Raw genomic sequence first — 14,423 nt, forward strand, 5'->3', positions numbered from 1 at the left:
TGAAGGGCAAGCAGTGGACTGATGGTGACTGCTGAAGACCCAGTGGACAGACTTGTAATTTCATTAATGAATTCATACAAATACATGGGAATGGGAAATGCTGGTACCTCAGCTATGGATTTGCAGATCCTGGGCTAAACATGTCACCTGTAGGCTAACAGTTGATGATGGTATTGTTTCAAAACAGAATAATCCAGAATGTTTAGCAGTTTGTTTATAATTTAGATCCCAAGAGTCCTAGTCTAGGAAAGATTCATCCCTACAACCCCCAACCTACCAGTCAGCTGAGGGCTTGTAGCAGTCAGGATCCTGGGAAAAAGGAGGTGACACTCTCTAACTGAGTAATTAAGGTGATTTTAGTAAAAGTACTATTTGCAAATGTATTGGCAGGATTTAAAAAGAGCAACAAAAGACTGTACCCTACTTTGGGCTAGTCACAGCAGGGAGCCATTTCCACATCTTGGTGGGAAGGGACAGAGGAAGGGAGAAGTTACCAAGGCTGGGAGACAGCTGCTGTCTCCAAGGCTGCTGCCAGGAGCTGTGCATTCAGGAGAGGCCTGCACAAAATCCACAGGGCCTGGATGGAGCAGTGTCAGGGCAATAAATCCTAAGCCTCACTCTCCCCTTACTGCATCTCCTGCTAGAGACTCTCACTGGTGAACCCCAACTAGAAGTAGGAGGGCAAGGGAACCCATGGGTGTGATCCATGCAGTTAGCTTTCGGGGATGCAGGACAAAATGAGGACTATAGATGGAGGGAATAGCCAAGTAAATGAAGATAACCAGCACAGGCAACCAGGATCCTTCCAATTGCAAGTGACAGAACCCTATCATAAACTAACTTAGATAAAAAAGGAAATTGATTGGAAGTTGCTATGGTTTGAAGGTTTGTGTCCTTCCAAAATTCACATTGAAGCCTAATCTCCAATACAGCAGTGTTAAATAGTGTGGCCCTTTGGAGGTGATCAAGTCATGAGGACAGAGTCCTCATGGATGGATTCAGTGACCTTATAGAAGAGGTTAAAGGGAGCTCCCTGCCGCTTCCACCATGTGAGAACACAACAACAAGGCACCATCTATGGAGCAGAGTACTAGCCCTTATCAGTCACTGAATCTGCTGGCACGTTGATCTTGGCTTCCCCAGCCACCAGAACTGTGAAAAATAAATTTCTGTTCTTTATAAGTTACCCAGTCTTAGGCATTTTGTCATAGCAGCCCAAAAGGGCCAAAACAGAATTTGGTAGTAAGAAATGGGATGTTTCTATAAATACCTGAAAATGTGGAAGTAGCTTTGGAACTGGGTAACAGGTAGAGGCTGGAAATGTTTGGAAGTGAACACTAGAAAAAAAACTATATTGTCATGAACAGGACATTAAGGGTGATTTTGGTGAGGGCTCAGAAGAAGAGGTGGGCAGTAGAGAATTCTTCAATCTTCTTAGTGATTAAGAAATAATTAACAGAATGTTGGTAGAAATATGAACAGTAAGGGCCATTCTGATGAAGTCTTAGATGGAAATGAGAAACATGATACTGGAGATGGAGTAAAAGCCATCCTTGTTATAAAGCGAAAAACAACTTGGCTGAATTGTATTTGTGTCCTAGTGTTTTGTGGAAAACAGAACTTAAGAGTGATGAATTAGGATATTTGGTGGATGAAATCTCTAAGTAAAGTGTTGAGGATGCAGCTTGACTTCTCTTAACTGCTTATAGTAAAATGTGAGAAGAGAGAAGCAAATTGAAGACAGAATTTTAACCACAAAGAAGACAGAACATAACGATTTGGAAAACTCTCATCCTGGCCAGGTAGTAAAGAATAAGACAGTATGCCTGGCAGAGAAAACCAAGGGTGTGGCCAAAAGATCATTTGATGAGGAGATTAGCATGAATGAAGGAAGCCATGTGCTATTCATCAAGACAATGGAAGAATGACGCTGAAGGCATTTTGGAGATCTTTGGGGCTGCCACTCCCATCACAGGCCCAGAGTGCCAGAGCCTTGAGGGCAGAATAGGTTCCAATGGAAGAGCCCAGATGGAAGTGCCCATGTGACCTCGAGACTCCTGCCTAGGGCCACCTTAAGTTCCTGTCACCCACGTTCCAGTGCAGAGCTCCTCTGGTGCCCCACATGTGGCTCCAGTAGGCCCATGTGCAGGGTGGTCAGCTATGGCCACACCTCTGGAGGGCACAAGTGGTAAACCCTGGCAGCATCCACGTGGTGCTAACTCCTACAGGCACAAAGACTGCAAGAGCTTGGGGCCATGGCTATGTCCACCTAGATTTCAAAGGATGTCCTGGAGATACTTGGGGCCTAGGCAGAGAATTGCTGCAAGTGTGGAGCCACTGCAGAGAGCTCCCACCAGGGCAATCTCTAGCGGAGTCATAGGAGTGGGGCACCCCTGAGACCCCAGAACTCTAGTGTTACCATCATGCAGGCCAGCCTGGAAAAGCCACAGGCACATGACTCCAATGTGTGAGAGCTACTGCATGGGTGGCACCAAACAAAGCCATAAGGGCAGGGCTTACCAGAACTTTGGGGGTCCAACTGTACCCCCAGTGTGTCCAGCAGGTGGGGCGTGTAGTTAAAGAAGATTATTCTGGACACTTAAGATTTAATGTTTGTCCTGATGGATTTTGGGTTTGGTTGGCATCTGTTACTTTTTCTTGTTTTCTATTTCTCCCTTTGGAATGGGAATGTCTGTTCTATGCCTGTCTAAGCATTGTGTTTTGCAAGCAAATTTTTTTGACTTCACAGACTCACAGCAGGAGGGGGAATTTGACTCAGGATGAATCATACCTCGAGTGTCACCCATATCTGATTTAGAGGAGACTCTTTAGACTTTTAAGTTGATACTGGAACAAGTTAAGACTTGGGGGCTATTGGGATGGAATGAATGCATTTCGTATGGGAGAAGGACTTGAATTTTAGTGAGCAAGGGGTGAAAGGCTATGATTTGAATGTTTGTGCCTCCTCCAAAATTCATGTTGAAACTTAATCTCCAGTGCAACAGCATTAAGTAGTGGGTCTTTAGGAGGTGATTCAGTCATGAGGGCAGAGCTCTCATGGATGGAATCAGTGACCTTATATAAGAGGTTGAAGGGAGCTCCATTGCCCTACCACCATGTGAGGGTGCAGCAAGAAGTCATCACATTGCAGCTGAGAGCAAGGCCTCACGAGACATGAATCTTCTGGTGCTCCAATCTTGGCCTCTTCAGCTTCCAGACCTGTGAAAAATAAATTTCTGTTGTTTATAAATTGTCCAGTCTTAGATATTAGGTTATCGCCTATTACAGCACAGACTGAGGCAGACATTGGTAGTGAGAAGTGGGGTGAGTGCTATAATAAATACCTGGAAATATGGAAGTGGCTTTGAAACTGGGTTATGGGTAGAGACTGGAACAGTCTTAAAGTAAATACTGAAAAAAAAAAAAGGCTGTATTGCCATGAACAGAGCACTAAGGGTGATTCTGGTGAACACTCAGAAGAAAAAAGATCCTTGATCTTGTTAGTGATTATTTAAGTGGTTCTGATCAGAATGCTGGTGGAAATATGGACAGAAAAGGCTATTTTGATGAGTTCTTAGAAATTAAAACAAGGTATTGGAAACTGGGGGAATGGCCATCCTTGTTACCACATGGCCAAGAACTGAATTACGTCCAAGTCCTATACTTTGTGGAAGTCAGAATTTAAGAGTGATAAACTAGGATATGTGGCAGAAGAAATTTCTAGGCAGCAAAATATTCAGGGCGGTGCATGGCTTCTTTTAACTGCTTATAAAAATGGGAGAAGATGAGAAAATGTGAGAAGAGAGAAATGATTTAAAGACAGAATTTATCATTAAAAGGGAAGTAGAAGTTAAAGATTTGAAAAATGTTCAGCCTGCCATGTAAAGAATGAAAATAAGTGTGTTCAGGAGAGAACATCAAGGGTGTGGCCAAGCAACCATTTGATGAGGAGATTAGTAGAGACAGGAGGAAGCCAGGTGCTATTCATCAAGAATATGAATGGGAGAATGACCCTGAAGGCATTCTGGAGATCTTTGAGGCTACCAAGCCCATAACAAGCCAGAGTGACAGGGCCTTGAGGGCAGAATGGTTTCCAGGAAAGAACCCAGGATTCCCATGGAATATAGGAGTTCACTTAGGCCATCTTAAAAGTGTCTGCTCCCAGCATTCTTGTGCAGTCCTTCTCACCTGCCCCGGTTGTGGTTTAACCAGGAACATGTGGCTTGGAATACCTCTCTGTAAGGTACAGGTCATAAGCCTTAATGGCATCCATGTGGTGTTAATTCTGCAGGCTAGCAGAATGCAAGTGCTGTAAAGGTATGGCTGCCTCCAGTTAGATTTCAAAGGATGCCTTAGAGACCTGCGGAGCCTAGACAGAGAACTGTCACAGGAGCAGGGGTGCCAAAGAGAGCCCCCACTAGAGAGATGCTTATTGGAGTTAAGAGGGGAGGGCCACTGCAGAAAGCTGCCTCTAAGGCAGGGCTCAGTGGAGCCATGGGAACAGGGCTGTCCCCAAGACTCCAGACCTGTGGAGCCACCAGTGTGCAACACCCGCCTAAGAGAGCCACAGGCACCTGACTCCAACCTGTGAGCACTTTAGTGTGTGTAGTGTCCAGCAAAACCATGGACACAAGGCTGCCAAGAGACTTGGAGGTTTAACCCCTGTCCCAGTGTGTCCAGAATCCAGAACATGGTGTCTAAGAAGATTATTCTCTAGCCTCAAGATTTAATGTTGTTTGCCTTGTTGGGTTTTGGTCTTACTTGGAATCTGTCGCCCCTTATTCTTCCCAATTTCTCCTTTGTGGAATAGAAATGTCCAAATTGTATTTTGGAAGCACATAACCTGTTTGGTTTTGCAGGCTCACAGCTGGAAGGAACTTTGTCTCAGGGTGAATTGTGCCTTGAGTATTATCTATATCTGGTTTAGATGAGACTCTAGACTTTAAACTTTTGAGTTGATGCTGGAATGAGTTAAGACTTTGAGGGATGGAATGAATATATTTTGCACGTGAGAGAGACATGAATTTAGGGGAGCCAGAGTGGAATGCTGTGGTTTGAATATGTCTCTTCCAAAATTCAGGAGTTGAAGCTTAAGGACAATGTGATAGTGTTAAGAGGTAGGGCCTTTAAGAGGTGATTGGGTCATGAGAGCTCTTCCTCTCATGAATGGGATGAAGGCCCTTATGAAAGAGGCTTCAGGCCAGGCATGGTGGCTCACGCCTATAATCCCAGCACTTTGGGAAGCCGAGGCAGGTGGATCACTTGAGGTCAGGAGTTTGAGACCACCTGGCTAACATGGCAAAACTCTGTCTCTACTAAAAATACAAACATTAGCCAGGTGTGGTGGCACATGCCTGTTGTCCCAGCTACTCGGGAGGCTAAGGCCAGAGAATCTGACTTGAACCCAGGAAGTGGAGGTTGCAGTGAGCTGAGATCGCACCACTGTACTCCAGCCTGGGAGACAGAGTGAGACTCCATCTCAAAAATAATAATAATAATAATAATTAATTAATTTTAAAAAAGAGGTTTCACACAGTGTTTGCTTCTCTTGCCCTTCCACCTTCTGCCATGTGAGGACATAGTGTTTCTCCCTTCTGGGGATGCAACCACAGTGCACCATCTTGGAAGCAGAGAGCAGCCTTCACCAGACAACTGAACCAGCAGCACCTTGATTTTGGACTTCCTAGTCTCCAGAATTGTGAGAAAATAAATGTATGTTCTTTATAAATTACTGCATCTCGGGCATTTTGTTATAGCAGCATAAATATACTATATTAGGCCATTCTTGCATTGCTATAAAGAAATACCTGAGACTGGGTAATTTATAAAGAAAAGAGATTTAATTGCCTCACAGTTCTACAGGCCTCATGAGAAGCATGGTGCTGATGTCTGCTCACCTTGTGCTGAGGCCTTAGGAAGCTTACAGTCATGGCAGTAAGTAAAGTAGGAGCATGCATTTCACATGGTAAAAGCAGGAACAAGAGAGAGAGTTGGCAGGGAGGTCCCACACAGTTCTAAATGACAAGATCTCATGACAACTCACTCACTATCACAAGAATAGCACCAAGGGGATGGTGCTAATCCATTCATGAGAAATCTACCCCTGTGATTCAATCACTTCCCGCCAGGACCCACCTCCAACATTAGGGTTTACAATTGAACATGAGATTTGGGTGGGGACAAATATACAAATTATATCGCAGGCTGAGACAAACACTCTCTGATATGGTTTGGCTGTGTCCCCACCCAAATCTTATCTTGAATTATACTCCCGTAATTCCCACATGTTGTGGGAGGGACCTGGTGGGAGATAATTAAATCATGGCGATGGTTTCCCCCATACTGTTCTCGTCATAGTGAATAAGTCTTATGAGATCTGATGGTTTTATCAGGGGTTTCTGCTTTTGCATCTTCCTCATTCTCTCTTTGCCTGCTGTTATCCACATAAGATGTGACTTGCTCCTCTTTACCTTCTGCCATGATTGTGAGGCTTCCCAAGCCACGTGGAACTGTAAGTCCAGTTAAACCCCTTCCTTTGTAAATTGCCCAGTCTCAGGTATGTCTTTATCAGCAGCATGAAAATGGACTAATATAGTAAAGTTGTACCAGTGAAGTGGGTTGTTGCTGAAGAGATACCCCAAAATCTGGAGGCAATTTTGGAACTGGGTAAGGGGCAGAGGTTGGAACAGTTTGGAGGGCTCAGAAGAAGACAGGAAAATGTGGGAAAGTTTGGAACTCCCTAGAGACTTGTTGAATGGCTTTGACGAAAATGCTGATAATGATATGGACAATGAAATCCAGGCTGAGTTGGTCTCAGATGGAGATGAGGAACTTACTGGGAACTAGAGCAAATGTGACTCTTGATATGTTTTAGCAAAGAGACTGGTGGCATTTTGCCCCTGCCCTAGAGACTTGTAGAACTTTGAACTTGAGAGAGATGATTTAGGATATCTGGCCGAAGAAATTTCTAAATAGCAAAGCATTCAAGATGTGACTTGGGTGCTGTTAAAAACATTCAGTATTAAAAGGGAAACAGAGCATAAAAGTTTAGAAAATTTGCAGCCTGACAATGAGGCAGAAATTTACATAAGTAACGAGGCACAGAATGTTAATCCCTAAGGCAATGGGGAAAATATTTCTAGGGCATGTCAGAGGTCTTCACGGCAGCTCCTCCCATCACAGGTCTGGAGGCATAGGAAGAAAAAGTGGTTTCATGGGCGAGGTCCAGCATCCCCGAGCTGTGTGCAGCCAAGGGACTTGATGCCCTGCGTTCAAGCTGCTCCAACCATGGCTGAAAGGGGCCAACATAGAGCTTAGGCCATGGCTTCAGATGGTGCAAGCCCCAAGCCTTGGCAGCTTTCATGTTGTGTTGAGCCTGTGGGTGCACAGAAGTCAAGAATTGAGGTTTTGAAACCTCTACCTAGATTTCAGAAGATGTATGGAAATGCCTGGATACCCAGGCAGAAGTTTGCTGCAGGGGTGGGGCTCTCATGGAGAACCTCTGCTAGGGCAGTGCAGAAGGGAAATGTGGGGTCAGAGCCCCCACACAGAGTCCCTACTGGGGCACTGCCTAGTGGAGCTGTGAGAAAAGCATCCCCATCCCCCAGACTGTGAATGGTAGATCCACTGGCAGCTTGCACCATGCACTTGGAAAAGCTGCAGACTCTCAACACCAGTCCATGAGAGTGACTGGGAGGGAGGCTGCACCCTGCAAAGCCACAGGGGTAGAGTTGCCCAAGACTATGGGAACCTACCTTTTCATCAGTGTGACCTGGATGTGTGACATGGAATCAAAGGAGTTAACTTTGGAGCTCTAAGATTTGACTGCCTCTTTGGATTTCAGATTTGCCTGGGGCCTGTAGCCCTTTTGTTTTGGCCAATTTCTCCCATTTGGAATGGCTCTATTTACCCAATGTCTGTATCCCCTTTGTATCTAGGAAATAACTAACTTCCTTTTGATTTTACAGGCTCATGGGCGGAAGGGACTTGCCTTTCTCAGATGAGACTTTGGACTGTGGACTTTTGAGTTAATGCTGAAATGAGTTAAGACTTTGGGGAACTGTTGGGAAGGCATGATTGATTTTGAAATGTGAGGACATGAGATTTGGCAGGAACCAGGGTGGAATGATATGGTTTAGCTCTGTGTCCCCACCCAAATCTCATCTTGAATTGTACTCCCATAATTCCCACGTGTTGTGGGAGGGACCTGGTGGGAGATAATTGAATCATGGAGGCGGTTTTCCCCATACTGTTCTCATGGTAGTGAATAAGTCTCACGAGATCTCATGGTTTTATCAGGGGTTTCTGCTTTTGCAACTTCCTCATTCTCTCTTTGCCTGCTGCCATCCACGTAAGATGTGACTTGCTCCTCTTTGCTTTCCATCATGATTGTGAGGCTTCTCCAGCCATGTGGAACTGTAAGTCCAATTAAACCTCTTTCCTTTGTAAATTGCCCAGTCTCAGGTATCTTTTTCAGCAGTGTGAAAATGGACTAATACACTCCCTATGCAAATTGTGTCCTAAGAGTGCGATTCATTTGCTGTTCTCTGGGAACAGCCTATGTCACCATGTCTGGCTGACTCCTTTTCTTTCATCTCCTACCTTTCCTGATCCTACTAATCACTAGAGACCCTGCTCAAGTCTTACCATCTCCATGAGAACATCCCTGCTCCATCCAGGGGAAAGGAAACTTTCTGCCCCTGCTCTTCTGCTACGTATCAGAAAGCTGTTTACACATCTGTCAAGGCCAGCTTTTCATCACAACTAGTGATCTACATCAGTCTCCCTCATGAAACTGCAAGATCCTAAAGGGAAAGCCTCCTATATTCTGGACACACTGCCATAACCTACATGCCCACATCCACACCCACACTTGTGCTTGGCACTGGGCTTGTGTGTTTTTGATGGAAGGAATCTTGGGAGCTGTGGGAAGGAATGAGGACTTGACTCTCATTTCGTGCCCTCCCCCCACTTCACATACTCTCACTAGCTTTCTCCTTCTTCCCATGTCTCCTGTCTGCTCTTGGCTTTTCAGTGGTTGGTTATAAATATGGTCACTTTTCTTATCCACATTGGGATAGATTTAAGATTGAACTTTGACTTTTAAAAGCATGTGCCTAAGACACTGAGCTTGTAAATCTACCCTGGTTAAACATGTGACAAGTGTTGTAAAGCAAATGTGACTGTATTTCCTTTTAGAAACTGATGTTCCTCATAAATGTCAGAACTGAAATCTTTTAGGGAATGATATTTTTACAAGAACTTTTAGAAAAGTGTTGATTACTTAAGCCACATTAGTCAAAGGTATATAGGATCAAACATCATTTGCCTATCCAAAGGGAGAGCTCAGCCTGACCTTGGCAGCTGTGGTTGCATTATAACTTCTTTTGTTCAGAGACATTTTGCTTTGAAAATGGTTTACACTTCACTGTTCAGAAACAGAAGTAAAACTGTTCATAGAGTGGATTGAGGGTCAACGGGCTTTCCTTCTTTCTTTTTTGGTGTTAACCACAGATGTCTTTAATTGAACATGGCCTTTCTAAATGACCCTTTCAGTTTCTATAGCTACTACTTTGTGGACTAAAGTTCAACAGTTTGTGGGCTGGCCAATTTGACTTGGTAACCCCCTAAGCACACTCTGGAACAAAGTAAAAGACATAACATCTCTGTGAAGAGAGCTGCTGAAATTCAGGTAAGCAACAAGCCCTGAGTCTTATGATGACCAGTTAATAGTACATCTGTTCCAGGCCCTAGTAATCAACCAAACTGCAGCTTCTAATTATTAAAGCCACCATCTTCGTTTGCCCAACTAGGTAAAAGAGAGAATGTTAACCTTTCTGTCACTTCCAGGACATCAAAAAAGCAATTCCCCTCCCTCTTCTTTTCTCCATCAAACTAAGAAGGAGAAAGAAAAAAAGGAAGGAAAAAACCTGAATATTTCTACAATCAAACAACGGAAATTTTAACAACTTTTCAACAATAAGTGTAATGTTTCCCAGACAAGAATCTTTAGCATAGTTGAGTAAACCAGAAACTCTAAACTATTCCTCTTTTAGCACTCAGCCCCCGTAATGACACATTATTGAATCCACATTTTGACACTAACTGTGATAATTTTTCTAGAAGCAAAATGGAGCAGCAGTACAATGGATGTGATGACATTCAAAGTGGTTGGGACGTGTTGACTGACAGAGGACCAAGAAGGAGCATTGAAGATGGTTTTGCAAGTTTAAGCCTAATGACTGGGAAAATGTGTAACCGAAGTAGGAAATCAACAGGGGAGCTAGTTTTATGAAGCAGTTGCTTAGTTCAAGTTTAGATGTTGGGTTTGAGGTAGAGACAGCAGTATGTTCAGTGGAGGCCTACGGGGGCAGATAAAATGGAACCTACAAGATATTGGACATAAAATATAATGCCGCTTCTGGTGCTGCTCCCTAAGATATGTTTTGCGTAGGAAGTACAATGGTCTTTCTTAAAATAGGGTGTATAGAGTGATCCAGAGAGGCAAATGATTACATATTTATGGTCTGTACTTGTCAAAAGTCAGGGCTGAAAATTTTGGGGGATTGGTAATAACGGCCCTGTATTAGTCATTTTTTGCATCACTATGAAGAAGTACCTGAGGCTGAGAAATTTATAAAGAAAAGAGTTTTAGTTGTCTCATGGTTCTGCAGGCTGTGCACGAAGCATGGTGCCAGCATCTGCTTCTGGTTGGGACCTCAGGAAGCTTCCAATAATGGCAGAAGATGAAGCAGTATCAGGTGTATCATGTGGTCAGAGTGGGAATAAGAGAGAGAAGGGGAAGGTCCCAGACTCTTTTAAACAACCAGATCTCGAATGAATTAACCAAGTGAGAACTCACTCATCACCATGGGGATGGCACTAAGTCATTCATGAAGAATCCACCCCCATGATCCAATCACCTCACACCAGGCCCCACCTCCATCATTGGGGATTGTATTTCGACATGAGATTTGGAGGTAACAAACACCCAAAGCATATTAGTTCTCCAAAATAAGAAATTAACACTCCATGCCAGGAAGGATAAAAACACCAAGCCAGGAAGAAGGGAATCTAAGCTGGATAATGCTGATACAATTCCCACAACCACACTATGTGTTGCCACCGACTTTTTTTTCTTTGAGACGGAGTCTCGCTCTGTCGCCCAGGCTGGAGTACAGTGGCGTGATCTTGGCTCACTGCAAGCTCTGCCTCCCGGGTTCACGCCATTCTCCTGCCTCAGCCTCCCAAGTAGCTGGGACTATAGGTGCCCACCACCACACCTGGTTAATGTTTTGTATGTTTAGTAGAGACGGGGTTTCACCGTGTTAGCCAGGATGGTCTCGATCTCCTGATCTCATGATCTGCCTGCCTTGGCCTCCCAAAGTGCTGGGATACAGGAATGAGCCACCACGGCTGACCAGGTGTTGCTACCAACTTCTGAATGAGAAAGAAGCAGCATATCCAGAATCACCTACACATTTACATCCAAGTTACTTGTTTAATAAACTAGATGTAGCTGTCATTCCCAAGAAATCCTTTGCCACATCCCTAAGTTAAGGAACCTGTCTATAAATTATGTGAAGCTTGTGTTGCACTAGGGTTGATCCCATGCACGTCATCATTCAGCTGGTGGTTGAGAAGGTAAGGTTTTCAGAAGTAAAGGGAATATCTATGTTTCTCACATTTTCTGCATGGAGTATAATGTGTTTATTTAAAAACACATAATTACTGAAAAAAGTTATTAACAAGAAAAACTTTCTGAGCCCACAAAATAAAAATATACTTAAATAAAAAAAAAGTTAGGAGGATAGAACAAGGTGAATGCAATCCTCCTTGTAATAGTATAGTTTTATTAAGTCAGTGTGAGCATCTGGCCTTCTTTCCAAGGGTTTCATCTCCTCAGAGAGAGTTTATCTGTACACCAGGTTGCCAAGACAGCTGAGAAACAAGCAATAGGCTTCAAATACTGGAACTAATTATATGAATGCCAGCTACCAGATTTCTTTCTTCTTTCTTTCTTCCTTTCTTTCTTTCCTTTTTTTTTTTTTTTTTTTTTTTAGGGTCTGGCTCTGTCGCCCAAACCGGAGTGCAGTGGTGTGATCCCGGTTCACTGCAACTTCCACCTCCCAGGTTCAAGAGATTCTCCTGCCTCAGCCTCCCAAGTAGCTGGGATTACAGGCATGTGCCACCATGCCCGGCCAATTTCTTGTATTTTTAGTAGAGATGGGGTTTCACCATGTTAGCCAGGCTGGTCTCAAACTCCTGACCTCAGGTAATCCACCCGCCTCAGTCTCCCAAAGTGCTGGGATTACAGACGTGAGCCACGGTGCCTGGCCCAGCTACCAGGTTTCTTTTACCTTTTATAAAATATATATAAGGTCCTGAGCCCAGCATTCACATTCTACTTTGGCTTACATTTTGAATACTGTTGTCCTTTCACAGATAAGGATGGTTATGAATGTATACTAGGTATGTTCATGTATGGAGTTACACGATTCACTGCTCATACAAAAGGTGTATGACCTATGTATCCATGTACGGGGAAGAAAGTATAAGTGTGCCTCTTTTAAAAACATAAATAGATAAAGAGCTACTCAAGGAAAAAGATCCTCCAATACAAACAACCATCATGAAAAATTTTGATTATTCACATTTGAATTGAAATGAAGACCAAATGTTTTGGATTTTTCTAGGCACTCTCCTGCAAGAAAGAAACACATTCGAAGTCCACCTTATCTGAGAGATTTACTGGAAATGTCATTGCTTTGTGCTCTGGCACTTTCTACAATGAGGGTACTTGTCAGTACTCAGCAGAAGGCTGAGGAAAGAGGGTGCAGATGAAAGCGGCAACTGGCAGTGCAGACGAGAACGACGGTGCCAGGACACCCCTGGGAGGTGAGGAGGGCACAGTGCTGGAAGGCGGATGGGGTCCAATTCAGGTAATGAGTCAGGAACCAGGCGATCCAACTCAACAAGCAGGCATCACCCGAATTCTGTGGTGAGCAATGTGGTTCAATCCTGCCTTTGCCTTTTCAGCTTGTGGCCTGAGCACAACAGAAAAATGGAGATGTTGTCCTTTGGCCCTGACAATAATGCTTGAAAACTCTCCACACCAAACCTTGAGTGCAGTGGCCAAGACACAGGCTGTTTCAGCTCCTTTCTTGCCATGGTTGTCTGCTGCCTTTCACATAGGCCCCTTGCAGCTGCCTGAGGTACTTGGCTTGAATTCCTACCTGCAAGGGCGCAAACCTGGTGGTCTGTGAACCCGTTGGTCTGCTTGTCTGCTCCCCTGCCTCCTTGTCTCCCTCCTCTGAGGCTGGAGCCCGTCTGCCCATGAGGCCCTCCTGCTTCTCCACTAGTGCTCTCCCATTTCTCTTTCCGACTGAATTCTCAATCCTGGCTCCTAAAGCTACCCACACTAGATTATGAAAATGAAGATTGTGAGGTATTGCAAATTCTTCAACACTCTACATTCCTTGGAGGTGGGAATGTGTCTGTCTGTAATGTTCGCCACACGTGCCTAGCCCCTAACAGCATCTACATGTGCCTAGCATGGAGGAAGCACTAACAAAAGAATGAAAAATTAAAGTGAGTTGGTTATGTAGTATTTATAGAGAGTAGGAAACTTGGATTTTTTTTTTTTTTTTTTTTTTTTTGAGACTAGGTCTCACCCTATCACTCAGGCTGGAGTGCAGTGGCTCAATCACGGCTCACTGTAGCCTTGACCTTCTAGGCTCAAGTGATTCTCCCACCTCAGCCTCCTGGGTAGCTGGGACCAGAGGCATGCTCACCGTGCCCGGCTAATTTTTGTATTTTTTTGTAGAGACTGGATTTCACCACGTTGCCCAGACTGGTCTCGAACTCCTGAGCTCAAGCAATCCACCTGCCTCAGCCTCCCAAAGTGGTGGGATTACAGATGTAAGCCACTGTGCCTGGATGGAAACTTGGGTTTTTAACATAGATTGAAACAAAAACATTTTTCTGCTTAATGAGAAAATTAAAAGAATGAAAAACTATGAAAAATAAAAAGAATGAAAAACCATATTTATGGCTGATTGAGATTTAAATCCCAAGTATTTCATCCTCAAATTCCCTCAAATATGCCAAGCAGGCTCACACTTCGAGGCCTTTGTGTTTGCTGTTCTCTCTGTCTGGAATGTCCTTCCATCAATTCTCCACATAGCTCCTGTATTCTGCAAGGAGGAAAAGGGAACACATATACACTGTTGGTGGGAAGGTAGATTAATACCACCTCTATGGAAAAGAAAATAGTGTGGAGATTTCTCAAAGAACTAAAAATAAAACTACCATTTTCTCCAGCAATCCTGCTACTGGGTATCTACTCAAAAGAAATCAGCATATAAAAGAGATACCCGCACTCATATGTTTATTGCAGCACTATTCACCATACAAAAGGTATG

The 14,423-nt window shown here is 44.0% G+C and overlaps 1 long non-coding RNA gene across 3 annotated transcripts; it reads left to right on the top strand.

Annotated features, from left to right (window-relative positions):
- The first annotated feature begins 1,082 nt into the window (after nucleotides 1–1,082).
- On the top strand, nucleotides 1,083–14,046 carry LOC144330800 (uncharacterized). 3 transcript variants are annotated; one of them, XR_013397290.1, is made up of 5 exons: nucleotides 1,083–8,417; nucleotides 9,556–9,691; nucleotides 10,123–12,180; nucleotides 12,696–12,897; nucleotides 13,826–14,046. It is a non-coding gene; the product is annotated as an uncharacterized LOC144330800 (long non-coding RNA). The 3 variants fall into 3 exon arrangements; XR_013397289.1 differs by having other exon boundaries at nucleotides 1,083–5,712; nucleotides 7,968–9,691; XR_013397291.1 differs by having other exon boundaries at nucleotides 1,083–5,712; nucleotides 7,968–9,691; nucleotides 12,063–12,180.
- The last annotated feature ends 377 nt before the right edge of the window (nucleotides 14,047–14,423 follow it).

Source organism: Macaca mulatta, chromosome 8, assembly GCF_049350105.2.
Source record: "Macaca mulatta isolate MMU2019108-1 chromosome 8, T2T-MMU8v2.0, whole genome shotgun sequence".
NCBI classification, from domain to species: domain Eukaryota; kingdom Metazoa; phylum Chordata; class Mammalia; order Primates; family Cercopithecidae; genus Macaca; species Macaca mulatta.